We start from the raw sequence: 22,823 nt of genomic DNA on the forward strand, positions 1-22,823 counted from the left end.
TGGAGCGCGCGGTAGTGTCGCTTCTAAGATGTTGTTCTAAAAGCAAGAATATCACGGGTTCGATTCCGGAGAGAATAGTGCAATTCTTCCATTGAACTAATCTCTCCGGCCGCATCATGGCCCTGGGCTCACTTAGATTCTAACACAAATAAGTACCAGGCTGCTTTATTGGGGGCAAAGGCGCCCAGTACGTAGGTGTGTTATCAGTAGGGAACGGAATTTGGAGCAGTAAAAGCTAGTATTTGCATCTACACAGTCATTTGTTTACAATCCTTTATACCAAGTCCTCCCCTCCATGCCATACTCGGAACTCTCTGCACGTCAACAACAGGTGAACGGGACAGTTGTCGCATAAGAACGTCAACGTGCAGGTTTGCAGTTCAGAGTAGTGAAGTGCAGGTACAATGCCGAAAGTGAAACCAACTAACAATACAAAATTGAAAGATCATTTTTTGGAGTATGGAGAAACTGTTTTCATTATTGCGAATGAACAACTATTCTGCCGGCCTTGTAATAGTTACGTGTCATGTGATAGGACTTTCAATGTTAAGCGTCATGTGAACACAAACAAAAATAAAGAAGCTTGTGCGAGAATAGAAGAAAGGTTACAGCAAGGTTCCAGTGCCCTAATGCACTCATTTTATGAAGAAATGTGTGATGCATTTATTAGTGCGAACATTCCACTCAGCGAATTAAAAAATAATTATTCAATTAGAAAAATCAGGAGTAGAACTAGATGAGCAAATAAATATTATGAGGACTATTGTAAATAAACTGAGTGCAGTAGAAGATGAAGTAGGAAAACGTGTTGGTGAGAAAATGAACAGAGTTTTGATTAAAAATGATGGGTACAGTATTCTTAGTCGGATTTCAGATGTACTAACAAAGACGTATCCCAATGATGTCATTCAACATGTGAATTTAATTGACGTATCTTGTTTCAAGTACTCTCCAATTGTTTCTGGAGATGTAGAGTGGAGTTTTTCCATGTTAAAAAATTTCCTTCCTTGCAACAAAGCAAAGTTGTCTTTTGAAAATTTGAAACTGATATTTACAATTTATTATAACAAGGCACAGCAGGAATAATTGTTTCATCACCAAAACATAGCATTAATTGAAAATGCCATGTCGTTCGTTTCTACATTTTGTTCAACATTTAATATTACTGTATTAGACTACTCGTATGTTATAAATATTGTAGTATATTGTATATATTGTAAATACTGTAGTATACTGTACGTTATATACATATTGTCATATTTCATGATATTGTAAATAAGAGTATTAATTTAACACACTCCTGACAGAAAAACACACATGTTCAGAGGCGAGTTCCGTACAGAAGACAATTGTCTATCAACCATCAACATTTCCACTGACACGCGAGGATGCAGAGGTTGATATTTAATTATGTATATTTGTAATGTTGTTTATTAGTGTCTTATGTGTTGCCAAGAAAAACACATGTAGTTCAAAATGAAATGCAGATTATGTATGTGGGCCACTATATGACATTAGACTATTCCATATACGTTTACAGCACGTTGCGTGTAAGTTTGTATGAAGTTGACTGTACTCGTCCATGCTCTGTTACGCAGCTCGCTTGCCAGTCACTGAGCTACAAATATCTATACTACGTTTCACCATTCTTTATAATACTCCAAATCCCTTTCCCTGTCACTGTTGCTGCTCGGTGCCGATTATCTCAGGATGTGGAAGCCTTAATATCCCGCTAACCTAAGAGGTTTTCGGGCCTGTTTTGGGAAAGCTTTGCGAGTTACCGGTATCTTCTTTGCACATTATCTTATCGTCCCAGATTAAAGATCTCACTTTGTAGGAATCCCGGTATTAAAACTGAAATTCTCTGTAATGGCAAATAATTAATTATTCTTCCTCGCCGATATTCTCTTCACTTGGATATGTAAAATTAATCAAGAAATAATTGAACATTGCAAATTTTAACAGCATTGTCCTAGGTTTCTGAATATGCATAAATATCCATGTGTTTCGACATGGGGTCAGTGTTGTGACTTCATCAAAAGTGTCGAGCGTATTAGTTACAATTAACCCTAGTATGTTATAAGGTTCTCCATTAAAGAGATTCAACGTCAGTGCGTTTCTTCTGGCAAACGTATTGTTAAAACAACGGAATGACTTTAAATTTTCTATAGTGTTAATCTACTTCTGTTCCGAATGAATATACAGTATACTCTTGCTAATCCTGACATTCCTTGCATAAAAGGGTGCCGGATTAGCGAGAGTGCTTAAAAATGTCATTAAATTTAATTTTATAAGCTGTGCCAACCACTTCACTTAAACTTCTAAATCCACACACGGTCGGCGTGTGTATACATATAGCTATAACTATAGGCCTATACAGGATGGAAGCGATATAATCCTGCGCATTAAAATAAAAGGAGGGTTAGATTACATGAAAATAAAGCAAAAATCTATTATGCATTTTGAGATCAAGTGTATAGTTAATTAAATAATTGTATCGACAGTTTGAACTCGCTGGCAACATCGCAGTGCCCAATATTCCGCACGGATCCATTGAACTCATCTAACGTGAGATGTAAACAAAATGTTACGCATTGCAAAATCAAGCGATTGCTTCGGCCCGGGTTTTTATCAACCAAATTTAAAATCTCCTCTTCCCTGTCAACAATTTCGACAGTCGTTATGGACCTTGATTGCGAAATGTTGGAATTTACGCTGCCAGTGTCACGAACCAGCTAGTAGACAGCGATGAATATCTCTGCAAAGAATGAATGAAATATATAGCCATATATCCCATATTGGACAAAGGCTTCCTACGCTGGGTGTAGAACCTCCTTTACAGATGTGGCTCATGGGTACTCGTTTGATGAGCCAATCCAGGCGAGTTGTAGATACTGTCGTGGCACCATTATTAACTCTGTTAAATTTTACTAGTCTCAGCACTTTGTTCTTTGGTCCTTTTATGCACTGTACACGTATTACTAACACCAGGACATTGACAAACACTGAGATTACTATTTACATTATTTTAACTATCACTTTCAAAATTACTGAGTTTACTATTTGCAATAGTATTTAATATCCTACCGGAAACTTTTCTGCATACTCGTTGAACGGCACGCCAGTTGCGATACCTAAGTTGAATGGCAATACAATCTTCACTTAAGATCGGAAGATCACGTAAAACTGGAACAAGACGACCTAGACTACCAATTCCCCTACCCGGCCTACCTCTATCATAAGAAAGTCGAGAACATCTGATCATTGTTGACACGTCTGGTCTTGTCAGTCAGGCAACAAATTTGTAATACTTTTTATTTAATTTACACGAAAACCGTCCATTCTATCGAAATACGACAAAGGAAAAAATATTATTTATTGCATTCTTTATTAGTATTGACAGAAATCAAGATCCAATGCTTAAGTAATTATCCACAACAACGACGTTACCGTTTTCGGGGGGGGGGGGGGAACATTTTTTTTTTATCGAAAACTATAAACTTCCCATCGATATGGTATTAGACTTCTTTGTTACATTCAATAGCACAATTCGCTCTAAAAACTGCAGGATTATTCCACTTTCATGTTTTTATGATATCCGCACTACCGCCTTTTACCCCAAGGATATGCGGTATTCAATACGGCAAAAGACTGAGTGGACCACGGCGCATTTCTGGGATTTTGACAACGAAAAAAATCCCATCTGGGATTTAATGCAGTACCTTCTGGTTCGTAGCCAGTTGCTGCAACTGAGGAACTTAAGGATAAGTATTTAGATTTACAACAGTATGTGAAGATAAAGCAATTTTCAGCTTCTAACGCTAGAGACTGCTAGGCCCACTTAAGATAAGAGGAACCAATCAGGCATAAGAGATCGAACAAAGTCAGAAGATGATCATTCAGTTCTTGAACTGTAAAACTGCGATTATGGAATCTATAAGCAGTTCCGAAACTTCGAAGTCTTAACACTTTCATGGAAACCCAAAATGCTTCTTCTGAAGAAAATTATTGTAAAGCCTAAATTAGCCAATCATCCTTACGATATGGCAATCTGTAATATTGTAAGTTTCATCTCCCGAATAACATTGCAGTGAACTGTAATACTGACAGTTGTGTTTTCAAGGTTTATTATTATTATTATTATTATTATTATTATTATTATTATTATTATCATTATTATTATTATCATTATTATTATTATTATTATTATTATTATTATTATTATTATTATTATTATTTAGAGAACTGTCCGAAGACAGATCTGAACCTCACGAATGATACCAATAAGGCACCAATCATGAGACAACTAGGCCAGGAGATAATGAGGTAGGGTAACCAGTTCCTTTCCCCCTCCATTACTTACATCGCCGACTAGCTACATATTACACTAGTCTGACTTCAGATGCATATGAACAATTGTTCTGCCTCTGACACATATCGTCAAGTGAGGAGGAGTAGTAGTAGTAGTAGTAGTAGTAGTAGTAGTAGTAGTAGTAGTAGTAGTAGTAGTAGTAGTAGTAGTCGTAGTCGTAGTCGTAGTAGTAGTAGTCGTAGTAGTAGTAGTAGTAGTAGTAGTAGTAGTAGTAGTAGTAGTAGTAGTATGTTTTCGATTGAAACTAGCGAACTGGATTCGATTTCCGACAGAAAAATGAATATGATGTAGGCCGAATTACTTCCATTAGGAAATTTCCTCCCTCTGTATTACCTCTGTATTATGTTCGTCCTGTGTTGTCTCAAATATTGACCTTTTGCAGTAATGACTATACCTTCGGAGTTTCCGATTTTGTTCTATAATGCTCACAAAAATCAGGACGGAACGGGCCTAAAATTCAAAGCCCTGAAGGGAGAAATCAATGACGATGAAGGTAAAGATGATGATAATATAACTTCTCAGCTTTTAATTAAGCAATGTTGTGACGCAATGTTAACACTTTCAAACGAGAATGGCATTTAGTAGTTGTAACTTTCATACAATTACGGTATAAATGGACCATATTTAACTGAGCGCTTTGTTAGGGCGACCTTGTGTGAAATGTATGTTACAAAAGAAGCTCTTGCACAAAGATTGCCTTAGCTGAAGCACATCCACCCTCGGAACATTCTGCTGTTAGTGGGGGATGGTACCCTTCCCAGATCATAAGCACTCATAAGTACTACTTCATCCCTATTCAAGTTACTGTCATTGTGATGACTGAAATGATAATAATAAAGACTATATTAATTGGTGACATATTATTAAAAACTTATACCAGACTTTCAACGAATATGAGAAGACTTAAATCTCAAAATACCAAGTATTACAACATAAATCATGCATCAGCAAAAGAAAATGTGCAATAGGAACTATGATATTCAACAATAATTTTTAAAACAAGATTATAACTTCAATTGTTTACGATTTGTTATTCACGTTGACATAAATCACAGGAAAAATGGACACATATCAGACGATGTAATTCCCCAAAAATGAAAGGTAAACTACAACAAAAACTCAGAACATAAAAATGAACAAATATATTTGAAATAATAATGATACATCATCATAATGTAGGCCTAATGTATGAAATATCGTCTTACGTATCGAGTTGTTACATGTTTTCGATTTTCAGTTTAGTAGATTCAAATCGAAGGATAAAATGCATAGACTGGTTTCCTTCGAAAGAGAAGTAGAGTTAATACCGTACACATACATACATACATACATACATACATACATGGAATGGAATTTACGAAGGGGGGCACTATGGCCCAGCACTGCGACCTGTAGAGATCTATTGCGCTAACCCTCTAGTGACGCATTCCCATACCCACACCGGCTGACCACACTAAGGAAGGTTCTCTGTGTACCCAGGTTTCGAGCAGGCAACTCCACTTGTCCCTAAGCCAGCACCCTCCATGCGTCACCAGCCTGCATTCGGGGAATACTACGGAATGATAACGAAATGGAGAAATGGTAACGAAATTATGTAAATGCCTAATACGGGGAAAAACGGAGAACCCAGAGGAAAACCACAACTTGCGACCTTATCCGTCACAAATGTCACCATGGATTTTTAAAAAATCCCAGACCTGACTGGGACTCAAACCCGGGGGGCCTGCGTGACAGGCTGAAGGTCTGACCACTCAGCCACCGCTGAGTTACATACATAATCAAATTTTCAAATAGCATAGATCTAGGAAAACTACAATAGAAAGACATAACAAAGACATAAAATAGGAATCATAACTTGTTAGGATTAGTCGGTGATGTAAGTGTAAATAGGAATCACATCTTGTTCGAATGAGTAACGAACAGTTATAATTTAAGAGAGTGGAAATAAGAACCATAACCTGTTAGGATAAGTGAATGTTATAAATCAATGAACAGTATATTTCACTGAAGTATAAATAGGAATAATAACTAGAGAGCTCAGGATTAGTGTATATAGATATATTCGTATTGTCAAATGTAAACCAAGGCATGTAGTACTGTAGGAAATAGTGGTGGAGCATGCTGTTGTATATAGACTTCATACATACGTACATACATACATATATACATACATTCATATTTATGACATACAATAAGTAAGTCCCTAAAAGAGAGGGTATCAGGTAACTCTTCTCGGAAATTAACATTGAATGGTCTGATCCAGCTGAAGGAACATTTAAATAAACTGACGGATAGGCCTATAATATCGTATGTTGCCATGAATTCATTTACAGTGGACATCCCTGCCGCAGATGAAGCGGAAACCAATAAACTCGCACCTCGAGAGGTCACGCTGCTGGTGATCCCCGTTGTTGCACAACTCTGTCTCACGGACGTTAATTCGACGCTAATTACCTTGTAATTGCGCTCATCGTCTTAAGGTGTGGGAGCGGGCAGCGGTGGGCGTGTGAAGCGGGAGCAACACAAATATTAATAATTATTATCAGCCAGTCCCGGCACAGGCGGCGTTGTTTCCAGCTACAAATACATGAGATACGAATTCCACCCATTCCCGTGGGGACAATTTCCCTCTAAGCCTGTTTTTACCATTGTGTTCTGCCATGCTCACCACATAATAAGGGACTGCCGCAATTTATAAATATATAATAATAATGGTCAGAAAAAAAAATAATAATAGTATTAATAATAATAATAATAATAATAATAATAATATACTCGCATATTATATATATTCGTACAATGTTTTCTTAACGATGACTTGATTTTTAGCACTTTCTTTGAATTTTTGGACCTCATATTACACGGATTCCATGACAATAATAGGCCTATACCCCATCTGAGACAAATGAGGACTTCACAATGACAAGGAACAAGTAATAATTCTGTAGGCTGATTTCGAACCACGACCGCGATTTCCACGCTCGCTTTAACCATTTCGAATACCGCGCTGGGAATAATAATAATAATAATAATAATAATAATAATAATTTATTATTATTACTTACTTACAAATGACTTTTAAGGAACCCGCAGGTTCATTGCCGCCCTACATAAGCCCGCCATCGGTCCCTATCCTGTGCAAGATTAATCCAGTCTCTATCATCATATCCCACCTCCCTCAAATCCATTTTAATTTTTTTTTCCCATCTACGTCTCGGCCTCCCCAAAGATCTTTTTCCCTACGGCCTCCGAACTCATCCTTCTTAGCCCCAAATATTTTCCTAATAACCTTATTCTCAAACACCCTTAATCTCTGTTTCTCTCTCAAAGTGAGAGTCCAAGTTTCACAACCCTACAGAACAACCGGTAATATAATTGTTTTATAAATTCTAACGTTCAGTTTTTTTGACAGCAGACTAGATGACAAAAGCTTCTCAACCGAATAATAACAAGCATTTCCCATATTTATTCTGCGTTTAATTTCGTCCCGAGTGTTATTTATATTTGTTAATAATAATAATAATAATAATAATAATAATAATAATAATATTCTTTATTTATACTGGCAGAGTTAAGGCCATAGGGCCTTCTCTTACACTCTACCAGGTCACAAAGTATACAAGCAGTTAAAATTTAACAAAAAGTTAAAGAACAGAATACTAACATACTGCTACTGTTGCTCCAAGATATTTTTCTACCTCTTCGAAGGATAAATCTCCAATTTTTATATTTTCATTTCGTACAATATTCTGGTCACGAGATATAATTATATACTTCGTCTTTTCGGGGTTTACTTCCAAACCTATGGCTTTACTGTACTTGCTTCAAGTAAAATTTCCGTGTTTTCCCTAATCGTTCGTGGATTTTCTCCTAACATATTCACGTCATCCGCATAGACAAGAAGCTGATGTAAGCCATTCAATTCCAAACCCTCTCTGTTATCCTGAACTTTTCTAATGCCATATTCTAGAGCGAAGTTAAAAAGTAAAGGTGATACTGCATCTCCTTGCTTTAGCCCGGAGTGAATTGGAAAAGCATCAGACAGAAGCTGCTACTAATGTTACCCCTCGTGCTCTATAAAGACTAGTTACGTTCCATAATAATAATAATAATAATAATAATAATAATAATGAGTATGAACCTTAGACAGTTGGACAATATGGAAGCTGAGTACGTCATCCGAAGGTAGCTGAACAACATGGAGACCTGTTATGGAGACACAGAGATGGAGTAAAAGTGTCGACCACAGATGGCTGAACAACATGGAGAATAGTTATGAATGTGAACGACAGACAGCTAAACCACATAGGCCTAGAGATGGAGTAAAAGTGTCGACAATAGACAGCTGAAGAACATAGAGAGCGGTTATGACTGTGAACAACAGACAGCTAAATCACATAGAGATGGAAAGAAAGTGTCAACTATAAATAGCTGAACAACATGGAGAGAACGTATGAACGTGAACAACAGAAAACTGACAAATATGTAAACAGAATATGAGTGTGAGCCACACGTTGACGAACATGGAGGCTACATTCTCTTACGAAACTAGAAAAAAGTACTCGCAAAACAAAAATAGACTTAATTACACTAGTCAACAAATTTTAACTTTGAAAATTGTGCCGAAATGAAACATTGTTACTATCCACATATTTGGCATGCTAAATCCAAAAATGGAACCCATTTTTCAGCAGCACCCTCAGATTTTCAGTTATTACCCTTATTACACTTCTGATAAGTTCGATACTAACTAAGCAGTTCCACATTTTTAATATCTAATGCAGAATGCATAAATATAGTCTTTCGCTATTATAGTGGTGTTAGTACTAAAAATAAAGTATTCTTCATGTTATAATGATGTAAATAGCTATTTACATTTACCTAGTGGAAGGAGGCGTCGCTTTAAAATACTTTTTTGTGTGTGTTGTAGTATTCTCTCTTTGTATGAACGAGCAGTAATCACTCATTATAGATGGATCTCATCTCCCCTTATAACGCTGTTCCATCTGTAAAATGTCTTGGTGAAAGCGTTCCCCTTGTTCGTCACTCACTGCACCCAAGTTTTTTTTGGAAAAAATCTAAATGCGAATGCGGGAAGTGAATTTTGACAGACATCCTGTATCCAAAATTCTTATAATTTTGAAAGAGACTCTGAACTAGTCATTATTTTCTTCCTTCTTGTTGCCGAGGAACTCATTCACAACACTTTTAAATGACTCCCATGCTACACGTTTGTTTGGAGTTAATTTTTCTAAAAAAAATTGATCACGCATAATTTTTTTAACTTCAGATCCAATGAATATTCCCTCTTTTAATTTTGCAGCATTCAAGCCAGGGAATATTCTTCGTAGATATTTGAAACCTTCGCCTGCTGTGTCCATACCTTTCACAAAGTTCTTCATGAGCCCTAATTTAATGTGTAAAGGATGGAGATATATTGTTTGTGGGTCAACTAAAGGTTTAAATTTTACATTATGTTTCCCAGGAGTGAAATCTTCTCTTCTTGGCCATTCCTTGACTATATATTAATGTTGACTATCTCGGCTGTCCTAAAGGCACAGAAAAAAATCATGTTTAGTGAAACCACTCTGCATTCCATGTAGAAGACTTTAAGATCCCGCAAATCTGCCAACAATGGTTTTCATATTTTAATGACTTCAAGAATACGACACATGTTTGCGCATGTTTCTTTCATTGCTGCACTGTATACTACAGATATATAGGAAAGTTTATTACGATTGTGTAACAAAACGACTTTCAGACTAATTTTAGAAGCATCTATAAATAAGCGCCACTCTTCAGCATTATGTGTAATACCTAGTTTTAATCAGTCCACTTACATCGCTGCATATACAAACTCCAGAATATGTAACTATGAAAAATGGTAATATATCCTTATTTATGTTTCTAAATACTGAAACATTAGTATCTTCATCCAGCACCTTCCATTCCTGAAGACGAGATTCTATAAGCTCAGTCAGCTGTTTAGTTAAGTACAAATCACGTACCAGATCGTTGAGATCCACCTATGTTATTAAATGTGGCTTTTCTTCTCTCTCTTCATCTGGAATGTAGACGTCATCCCTTGATGTAGAGGGCCGCACATCATCAGATGACGTTATGTCAGATTCCGATTCTTCTTGCCATGTAGAAGGTGGAATGGGAACAGGTAAATTTTCTCCATGAGGTATTGGTCTTATAGCTGATGGGAGATTAGGAAACTGAATGAGTCTCTTATTTTTTAAAAAAATCCAGTAACATTGGTTAAGCAGAAATAACTCATTTTCGTGGTTCTTTTGTTCACGCCATACCATTGGTTCGGAAAGTTTTTACAACTCCGCCTTTGCTTCTTCATTTCATTTCACACACAACAGTTCACACTACTAACAAAACCTCTACACCCGAACTAAACAAAATACAGACTGACTGTCTCTGTTTTCATTACCAGGCACCCTGTAAGTCTATATTTTCTTTCAAGTATCAACAAACCATGATTCAGATGTATCAAGTGAAGAGGGACTTGGTACATGTATACTAGGTATTGAAAAATATGTATAAATTCTATATTTATAAAGCTAAATTATTGAAATTTATTTCATGAGTATCTTGTTAAATGGGAATATGTATGCATACATCGAAATTAAACGTAGGCTCCCGTGGCTTCCACCAGTTTCCTCAAGCGGCCGGTAATGGAATCCACAGTCTTCTGGAGGAAGTTGCGTGGGGCATTGGTGATAATGCCCCGAATCCGTGCTTCCAATTCTTTATTGTCTCTGGATGGATTGTGGCATTCCATCCTTTCTCTGTATGGCACCATCTCTGAACGAAAACAACGGAATTCCACACTTCATAGCGTGCAGTTCGCGAACAAACAGGTGATCGACTATCTCTGCTATTGTTGCGCGAACCGCCCCTCATGACCACCATCTATACTACGAACGCGCAAAAGTTCAAACTCTATTTAATGATTTACATGTACACACAATTTTCATTATGGTTGCATCAATATTAAAAATTCCACACCCAATTAATAATACCTAGTCACTTCCCGCCAGCACTGTATTTATGGCTATTCATAAAATACAACATTGTTGCAGTGCTCGGAAACCTGACGTGATGGAAAAAATCTGATAACATATTCGTAATCAGCGCATCAGACTTGGTAATAATCAGTATTCTGTTTGTCGGCACAAAAAATGCTGTTGACTAGTGTTATTATTAAAGACAAAATGAATAAAAAGTACAGAATTGTCATTCTAACGATACTTGATAGAAATGTCATTGTGGAACAAACTAAAACTACGAGGGTATAAGGACTTAAGTGTAGACCTACTATAAATCCAAGGATAGGTCTACTGACATTTATGTATTCAATTTTCAACTCTGTTCAATAAATGGAATTATTTACCTTGTAACTGTGCACCAGAACCTTACACGTCACTAAGTGTAGGATTTTTCATTAACAAACCTTCAATCAAGTATATAATCAAGCATTGATTTATCCATCCATCTGTGCTTTTTAAAGAACTAACAACAGAAATATCAATATTTCCATAACAGACGACGTTAGCTATATCCATTCAAAATTTCATAAGCTCAGGAGAATACAAAAGACATACACGCTTGATCTTTTTCCAATTAAATTTTAGTAATATTTCAGCCTTAGGCTAAATGATTAAAATGAAGAAATAAAACATATATCCTACTAAAAATATTTACAGGTATAGTTAATATTAAGCATAGTCCCCTGCGGTAGCTAAGTGGTCAGAGCTTCAGCCTGTCACGCAAGCGGCCCGGGTTCGAGTCCCGGCCAGGTTTGGGATTTTTCATTGAAAAATCCATAGTGACACTTGTGGCGGAGAAGGTCGCTGTTGTTGGGGTTTTTTCTCGGAATTCTCATGTTTTTCCCCATATTAGACATATATAATTATTTCGTCACTATTTCTGCATTTCGTCATCATTCCATAGCATTCCTCGAACGCCGGCTGACGTCGCACGGAGGGGTTGGCATAGGTACAAGGTGGTTGCCTACTCGAAACGAGAGTACGCAGCGAACCTTAGTGTAGTCAGCCGGTGCGGGTTTGGGAATGCGCCTAGCTTGAGGGTTAGCGCAATAGATCGCAGTGCTGGGCCATAGTGCCCCCTCCCGTAAATTCCATTCCAATTTCAATCCAAGCATTACATGTTATGCAGTGTGGTGACTTGGAATACGCACCATAGGGATTTCAATGCTAAAAGTTATATTTTGTTATATTAGCTTCCCTAATTATTATAGAAGAGAATATCATTAAAGGTTTTTGTAGAGAAAACAATTATTCATCAAATCGTACAATTAAAAACAATTTTTGGATGCGGATAAAAAATCTAAAAAAAAAAAAACTACAAAATACTCCCACCACAGAAACTGCTCTAATTTTTAATCCACGCTAATCACAGTTGGCCATGGATTAGTAAAAACAATTGAATGGAAATATTATTTATTGTTGCTTATGGTTTATTTGTTAATCTGAGAAAATATATTCCATGAAAGAAAAAGTTCAAATTATTAAATGGTAGGCCTATGATACTAGAAACAGTGTTAGTAGGGAGGCCGGAGGGAAAAAGACCTTTGGGAAGGCCGAAACGTAGATGAGAAGATAATATTAAAATGGATTTGAGGGAGGTGGGATGTGATGGTAGACAGGGACAAATGGCGGGCTTATGTGAGAGCTGCAATGAACCTCCGGGTTCCTTAAAAGCCAGTAAGTAAGTAAGTATGATACTAGAAACGGTGCTCGTAGAGAATGCAAAAAGATATCATACTTGCAGCTAACAAATGTCAGACGAGAGTTTTATAATAGACTTTGTTTTGTTTGGCAGAAAATGGAGGTCTACTTGAACATTTATTGTGATTTACTAATTTACCGTGAAATAATGTAAACATTGGTATTTTCATTGTTAATCTGTAAAAAATGAATTCATATTGATGTCACATTCATTTGTTTTCCCTTCAGATTTTATCATAACTAGTTGGATCCTAAACTATCTATATATATAATTTGAACTTGTTAATGGAAATTACGGGAAAACGGATGAACGGATTTTAATGTGTGACCCCTCATTTTCATGCCTGGGATTCAAAGTTTTTCGGAAAAAAAGTACTTTTCAGTGAAATGTCAATTTTCCTACATAATTTTCCTATTTTCCAAAATCCATCTGTTGTCAGTTTTGAGAACTAATTTTATTGAATCACGGCCGACTTGATTGAATTTCAGAACAAAACAAAACACACACTACAATAAACAATAGGCTATTACACGAAGGCCATGAACTGCAGGATTTGCGACATATTTAGAGCTCAAATTCAATTTGTTATTAAAAATAATTTACAGGTCTCGTTCTGCAGTGTATAATTTTGTGAGTACAGCTGTGTATTGGATATTCAAGTCTACGAAACTTGAATTGGTTTGATGACATAATTACCATTTTAGAAATTACATATTATTATGGTTAATGTCATGATGCGTCTATTTTTCATTAATTATACATAATATTAATGCTATATTGACGACATGAAAGTGAAACGTTTTGAAATTATGTAAGTAAATGTAGAGAATATCTTAATTTAGATCTTCATTTCTATAATTTACTGAGTGGCAGCTATACTACAAAACTTACGTAAGATAATAATATTGTTTTTAAAAATCAAATATTTTTATAGTTCTTAATTAAGTGGGGTTGGGTCTTTTTTCATATACTTAATGGCGGTGTAGTGTAGATATTGATATGTCATTGTCTTCAGTATTGGCTCTAGAGAGCGCAAGAAATACAGTTCCTAAAGACCAAAAGCTATTACTTACTAATAAAATAAGAGGCCTAGAAAATTTTATAGTGTCCAGATCACTTCAGCATAATCTCTTAGTAGGATAAAATGATTTTACGCTCTACATTTCAAGTTCTACATGCAGCAAAATGCTATTGTTCGAAAACTTAGCAAACCTGACATTTTTTTTAACTTTCGCCTACAATCCACAATGACCTGAAACAGCTATTGCTATCGTCCTCACATTGATACTTGCGTTTCCGCGTTGAAACTCAAAAACTGAACGTGGATAGGTTCAAAAAAAGTATGTGGCCTAAAAAACCTATTCAGAGGGAGTATGTTTCATTATTATGGAAGCAAATAACTATCAAAATGTCAAGTATTCTTCATTGAAAATAAATCTGAAAAATTTTTATTTGAACGTCTAACGAACTTAGTTTGCAGCAGCATTTGCTGCACAAGCCACTAGAATTGGTAATGGAAATTACGGGAAAACGGATGAACGGATTTTAATAAATGACCCCTCATTTTGAAGCTTGCGACCCAAAGTTTTTCAGAAAAATAGTAGTTTTCAGTGAAATTTCAATTTTTCAACATAATTTTCATATTTTCTAAAATCCATCTGTCGTCACTATTGCATTTCAGAATAAAACATAACACATACTACAGTAAACAATATTACACGAAGGCCATGATCTGCAAGAATGCTGACATATTTAGAGCTGAAATTAAATTGGTTATTAAAAACTTACTAAAGACTTACTAAAAATAATTTAAAGGTCTGATTCTCTGGTGTGTAACTTTCTAAGTACAGCTGTGCATTAGATATTAAAAACTACAGAACTTGAGATAGATGACATTATTACCATTAGAAATAAAATATTATTATAGTTAATGCCATGATTTGACTATTTTTCATTAATTATACATATTAATGCTATATTGATGATATGAAAGTGAAACGTTTTGCGGTTATATAAGTAGATGTAGAGAATATCTTAAATTAGATCTTGATTTCTATAATTTACTGAGTGGCGGATATATAGTATATGTTACTGAAAACTATAAAACTTACATTATTAAAAATCCAATATTTTTACAGTTATTAATCGAGTGGGATTGGGTCATTTTCATATATTTAATGGAGGTGTGGTGTAGATATTTATATACGCCATTCTCTTCAGTATTGGCTCGAGAGAGTGCAAAAATTACAGTTTCTAAGGAAAGACCAAAAGGTATTACTTACTGATGAAATAAGAGGCCTACAAGATTTTGTAGTCTCCCGATCATTTCAGCAAGATCTCTTAGCAGGATAAAATTATTTTACCCTCTACATTTCAAGATAGTTTACGAAACATGCAGCAGCTATACCAAGATGCTATGCCTATTGTTCGAAAACATAGCAAACCTGACATTTTTTTAACTCTCACCTACAATCCGCAATGACCTGAAATAGCTACAGTATTGCTTTACTCTCACATGAAAAACCGACTGATCGTCCTGACATTGTTACTTGCGTTTTCACGTTCAAACTAAAAAACTGAAGGTGTATAGGTTCAAGAAAAAGTATTTGGCATAAAAAAACATTAAGAGGGAATATGTTTCATTATTGTGGAAGCAAATAACTTTCAGGATGTCTGGTATTCTTCATTGAAAATAAATCTGAAAAATGTTTATTTGAACGTCTAATGAACTTAGTTTGCAGCATTTGCTGCACAAGCCACTAGTTTTATTTTAAACACAAATATCAGTTATCCATGACATACTTTAATTAAGTTTTCAATAAAGATGGTTATAATAAACTTTTTATTTTAATTAATTTCAAACACACTCAAAATCAAAATACTAATTTAATAAAACAAATGGATGCAGATTTTTTTTTCTCTACAAAACACTTTAAAGATATTTTCTTCTGTAATAAATTAGGGGAGTTAATATAATAAAATATAAATTTTAGCATTGAAACCCCTATGGTGCGTGTTTCAAGTTACCATCCCGTATATAAAAGTCAATGTGGCTATGTGGTCTATACAAATCTACACATTTTGACCGATATTTACTAAAGTCAAATTATTGAAATATAGATATTTAATAGCCGTCCCAACCAGGGTTTAATAATATCGGCCTCCTAATCAATTATAAAAGAATATTTATATGTAATTCAATTTTTTCTTTAGTAGAAACCCTAGGTAGGCTATCATTGAAAATTGTATTGGAAATGCAACAAACAATTTAGGCTACAACACAAGTTACATTTTATAAAGAATATAAACGATGATTATGTAAATCGATGACTTCAGTGCAGTGGAGGATATCATTTCCGGGGTGCTGTCAGGAACTTTTAATTGTCGGAAGACTTCTAAGTACTCCCGTGGTATTGTGCCTCTAGCCCCAATCATAATTCCTATAACGTCCCATGTCTTGATGTTGTATTTGGTCCCCAAATCACTGCAGCATGGCAGATAAATTGGACGTTTTTCTTTGCAGACTTCTCTGGGTTGTACCTCGCTATTCTCAAAACGGACTGTGGGATCGAGAATGAGTCCACAATTTGTTTCTTTCGGTCTATAACAATGATATCTGCTATTAGAGTTGATCCGTCAGCGGAAAGGCACCCAATTTCCTCGTACACCTCATGCTTATCAGCCCGGCGAAGTTCATTGGCAATCACTGAGCGAATTTTATTATGACGGTCAAAAATTAGAAAGAAATTTAATACGATCAAGCATGCAACTGCATTCTTGAAACCACAAGGAATGCCACCGAGTACTTAATAGTGAATCACCAATAATGCTATTTCGAAATGCTGACCCACCAAAATTAAGCAATGGAACAAGAGTGAAATAGCCTAACTCGTGGAAAACGTAATAGAAGCGACAATATTAACTGGTAAACGATAGAAGATGTTTTTATCTCACGTATTCCTGTGATACACACTGACGTGCCTTTCGATTTTAAGCAGCTGCAATTTCCAGTGCGACTGGCTTCGTAATGAGCTAATGACATATTAAAATAAAGCTCAATGACAGTCGTTCAAAGTTGCTGGCATTAATTTAAAAACTGTGCGTTTTTCACATTGTCATCTATGTAGCTTCCTCTCGAGTGGGCACACCTAAATATCTGTATACACAGGCTATTTTTGCCAAAGAAGGAAAAACAAAGAATTGTTCGGAGATAAAAAATAATTCAGTAATACTTTAGCTATATTGCTTGCTAATGTAGTATGTGAATGAACGTATTAACAGTGTATTCATTCTAAAATGTCTCTCAAAATATTGTTGTTCATACCCAAATATGTGTTATTGCGAAATTATATCTCTATAACCATGTCACCAATGTAGACTGTGTGTTAAGTCTACAGAAAAAAAAAAACAATTTGTTGATTTTAAAAATACTCGTCTCTCAAAATATTTTTAAGTTCAAAAAATTATTTATCGCGAAATGTTACTGTATTCTGCATATAAAATGAAAATGATGTAATTAATATATTCTGCATTTATGTCATTTTTCAAGTCATATTTAAGAAATCGGGTACGATATACGCGGGCGTACAGCGGATGTTTTCTCTGAATACCGCCTTTTGTTTTGTAAGTTAAACATCTCCGTTTTTCATTATCGCCATTCACCTCCTTTGTATTTGGTTCATTTTACGACGCTTTATCAACTGCTATTGTTAACTGGCGTCTGAGTGGGATGAAAGTAATAATTAGGGACCGTACGCTGTCCCAGGAGGCTACAAGATTAAGTATTAATGGAGTTTTTTAAGTGGATGATGCGCGTGCATCTAGCAAGCGAAGTACTTTACTGACGGCTCACGCGACTCTTGTTTCATAAAGTGGGGTAGAAAAAAACATGGACCACTTTAACAATTACACTAATATTTACAATTTAAATTATGTACACTAGAATACGTCACTTTACTATTTACACTATCATAAAGAAGGTCTACATTGATAAAACATTATTTACATTATTAAGCTTATAATTGTACAGTATTGTATTGTAATGTAAGTTATTTTATTTCATAATACTATAGCCTACTTATTTTGTAAATTGTGTGCAATTGTGTAAATAGACTACTGTTTGATCAATGTAAGCCTTCATTTTTTTCTGATAGTGTAAATAGTGACAATAACGTATTTTAGTATACGTAATGTGAAAGGCTGTCATACACTATTTTCAAAAGTCAATTGTCAGAAAGACTGCTTTTCGTTTTTATAACATGATCTTTCTTGAAATATTACTTTTGAAGAATATTTATTTTTAATAATTATATCAATTTTCCTTCATTCTTTCGACCCAAATTGTCTTATTTAACACTAATTTGTAATTGCATAACTGTTGGAACTCATGTAACTAAACATATCTACTACATTTTGTGCTTAATAATAATAATAATGATAATAATAATAATAATATTATTATTTTTATTATTATTATTATTCCATTGTTTTTTGTATTGATGTTATTTATAATTGGTATGTACTCGTATTTTTATACTGATTAAGAGTCGGCTTGGGTAGCGAAGTCGGTATAGCACTGACTATACTGTGTTTAAATGCGACAGGCTCATGTCACTAGATTTACTGGCATGTAAAAGAACTCCTGCGGAACAAAATTCCGGCACACCAGCGACGCTGATATAACCTCGACAGATGAGCGTCGTTAAATAAAACTTAATTTAAATTTTTTATACTGATTGAGTGGAAGACAAGGTCTTATGGCCTAAACTCTGCCAGCACCAGTAAAAATAAATCAAATAAATAAATGAACAAATAATTAATTTGTGGGAAAGGTAATCGTTGTATCAATCTTATCACTAGAATGCAGTAGAAGTATAGTTTTGACTAATGAATAGAACGTCAACTGAAACACAAACAAGATGCAAGTGTTCCCTGATTGTACCTGTGTCACGTGCCAAATATGCCAATATAGCCTATAAACAACTAACCGAATCTCAGGATTGAAGTTTTTGGAATATAATGACTAGGGACAGTATTGTGTCCCAGGGTGTACTGATGTAGATCTACTAGCACCCAAAAAATGGCGTGTGCGGTCAGATTCTATAGTTCAGTTAGCTGCATTTTGTATTTCTGTGAAAACAAAAGTGAAAAAAAATATATATATATATATATATTTCTTCTTGGTAATTTCATTACCTTATTTTATCTAATGTACACGTAAGATTATTTTAGTTATATGTAATAATGAACTAAAGCTTTATTTACTAAAGTGTTGAAGTTTGTTTTTGTGAGCATTTTTAGTGTACTTTATTAGTTTACGAGAATAGTAAAAGATCCAAATAAATTATATCCGTACTGCGTTCCGCCAATGTAGTACACTGCTGCCATAGCCACTCAAGTGACTTCATAATATTACACCAGTTTTTCACATTTAAACACTAATGGCCGGTTTGTCCAAGTATTGTTAGAACACTTAGGACTGTTAAACCTTCAACAGTTTGTTAAATACAGTTTTTCCATTTGTTCAACACCAGTTTGGCTTAACAGGTTCTTAACCGTTTGTTAACTTTAAAAGTAGGATTTCAGGCCGTTAACTCATTTAACAAACAGTTAAACATGGCGGATAACACCACAGCTGTTCAGACAAAAGTTGTGAAAATAACATGTTATGTTTCTCTTTGAGGAATGTTTAGAGTAAGGGCCGGTTTCACCAAGCTTCAGTAAATCAGTTCAAATGAAACATTCACTAGTACTGAACATTAAAATATTTACACGAATACGTTTATAATATGTGCGCTATCTCGGTAGACTTCAAGCCCAGTAGCTATATGTGCCTCGTCGCGCTAATCTCATCATGATTCTCCGGTGGAGCGGTCAGTAGCGAGTTGGCATGCTATTTCAGGGGCCCGTGTTCGATTCTCGGCGGGAACAATTTTTTTATTAACGTAACTAATTTTTATACATGTTACCTTTCTTCATTTTTTTAATTTTCTGTAGTGGAACGAATTATTTCGCAACTCTGGCTCCACTAGGAGAATTTAAAAAACTCTTGGGAGATCAATTTTCTTACCGAAATAAAACTAAGATAAACAAACAAATTAAAGAAAAATAACATGGATATGGATATGGATAATGTGGATCTAATACATTGTCCACATGCCACCGGCGTCTATCACTGTCTGGCATTTTCGGGGCATTGAGTCCACCAGATCGCGGAAATAGTTCTGATCCTTAGCGAAATCTTTCCAGGTAGCCAGAACTTGATCCCAGGACTGATCTGGATTTTGAGGTGGGATGACTGGATATTTTTCAATCCTCCTCTTTTTCATGCTTTTCCGTGAACCGTCTTTGAACGTTTAGCTATAATATAATTCTAATAAATGAAAGTTAATATACCAATTAAGTTTTATTATGTTTCAAATGCACATTATGTATTAATTTACTAATATTTCTAAGGTACCGGTATGTAGTTATAATAATCACTTTCATGTCTTAAAATAAAACTCAGTTGTATGTTACCTAGTTGACTAGTTTCAGCTTTGTCTCAGCCGTTTTTATGATATTCTAACCTATGATCAGTTTCTTCTAAAATTTTGAGTACCGGTACCACGATCTTCGTGACGTGGTATCTTTTGTGAATTTTTGTGTCATTCAAATTTTCAAAATGATCGGTTTTTAAATGGTTAACATTATCTCCATTTGACTCTTAATTTTCGAGCAGTTCCAGATAGCCTATAACAATTCTGCGTCGAAACGTTCCGCCATTTTAAATTGCAACTAATGAATAATTAAAAATTTAAAGACGGAAATTTCTATCACTAAATTTAATGATAGTTTTACTGGTTCGTTAGGCTAAAGATGCTTGGTGAGATATAAAAATGATTTAATGAACCAGTAAATACATTAATGAATCATTAAAACCTTAATGAAGCTTTGTGAAACCGGCCATGAGACTGGTAATATATAATTTAAAAGATATTTTGGAATATTAATATAGGGAAGATAATCTTTATAAGTCAACTGATTACCATACTCACGCTTATTTCGATGCTGAGCTATTATCCATTTAATATTGAGGAAATGTGCGATCTCAACGTGGCAAGAAATTGAAGTCAGATTTGAATATCCTACAAACAGAAATAGGCCACTTGTTCCAATTCACCAGCTACTATTAACTCTAGATTCTATGTTACTGGCTCTTCAACTATAGCCGATGTCAATAGTGCTTCAAAATACGCAGTGAGTAAATAATAAAATGTTTCAGCAGCAATTGCTTCTTTAGGACGAAATTACATATAATTTATACATGGACCTGAATTAGAGAATTTTATATGATACGGAATTCTCCTCGGGGTTTTGTGTACAGTTGACTACACACACATTCGTGTTATTATTGTCATCTAGTGGTCATAATACTGAGATTTTTCTAAACAGAAATTCATATTTAGCATTGTAAAATATAACCATACTTATAATAATAATAATTATTATTATTCAATAGTAGTCAATGCAACTTTCATTTATCCTCTCTCTGTACTGTATGAATCATGGCTACTGTAACAGGTTACGATTTCATACATGTTTCATGACTTACTCTACAGTACAGAATTTAAATAATAATATCAGCCAATAAGAAGTTGTCTTACATATGCAAAATCATTACCAACTGCTGTTGACTAGTTAGAATAGTATTAACGACAGTTAAAGTTAAGTGTTGGTTATTTTAAACAAAATTGTGTTGGAAAAATGGAAAACATCTTAACAAAATGTTAAAAATAAACCAGCTGTTAATTTAACATTTGTTAAGCCAAATTAAACATTACTTGGAAAAACTGGCCATAAGACTTCCACTATACAAAGCTATGATATGATATGATATGATATGATATGATATGATATGATATGATATGATATGATATGATATGATATGATATGATATGATATGATATGATATGATATGATATGATATGATATGATATGATATGATATGATGTGGTAGGGTATGGTATAATATGATATGATATGATATGATATGATATATGATATGATGTGGTATGGTATGGTATGGTATAATATGATATGGTATGATATGATATGATATGATGATATATGATATGCTATGGTATGGTATGGTATGATATGACATGATATGATATGCTATGGTATGATATGATATGATATGATATGATATGATATGATATGATATGATATGATATGATATGATATGATATGATATGATATGATATGATATGATATGATATGATGATATGGTATGATATGATATATGATACGATACGACACGATATGATATATGCTATGGTATGGTATGATATGATATGATATGATGATATGATATGGTATGGTATGATATGATATGATATATGTGATATATGGTATGGTATGCTATGATATAGTATAGTATGCTATGATATGGTATGGTATGATATGATATGATATGATATGATATGATATGATATGATATGATATGATATGATATGATATGATATGATATGATATGGCATGGCATGGCATGGCATGGCATGGCATGATATGATATGATATGATATGATATGATATATGATATGATATGATATGATATGATATGATATGATATGATATATTTATTTATTTCTACAGCTCTTATTTAGTAATGAGTCGCCACAACTCTGTATCCGTGCTCCACATC

This window comes from Periplaneta americana, chromosome 3 (genome assembly GCF_040183065.1).
Source record: "Periplaneta americana isolate PAMFEO1 chromosome 3, P.americana_PAMFEO1_priV1, whole genome shotgun sequence".
Lineage (NCBI taxonomy): Eukaryota > Metazoa > Arthropoda > Insecta > Blattodea > Blattidae > Periplaneta > Periplaneta americana.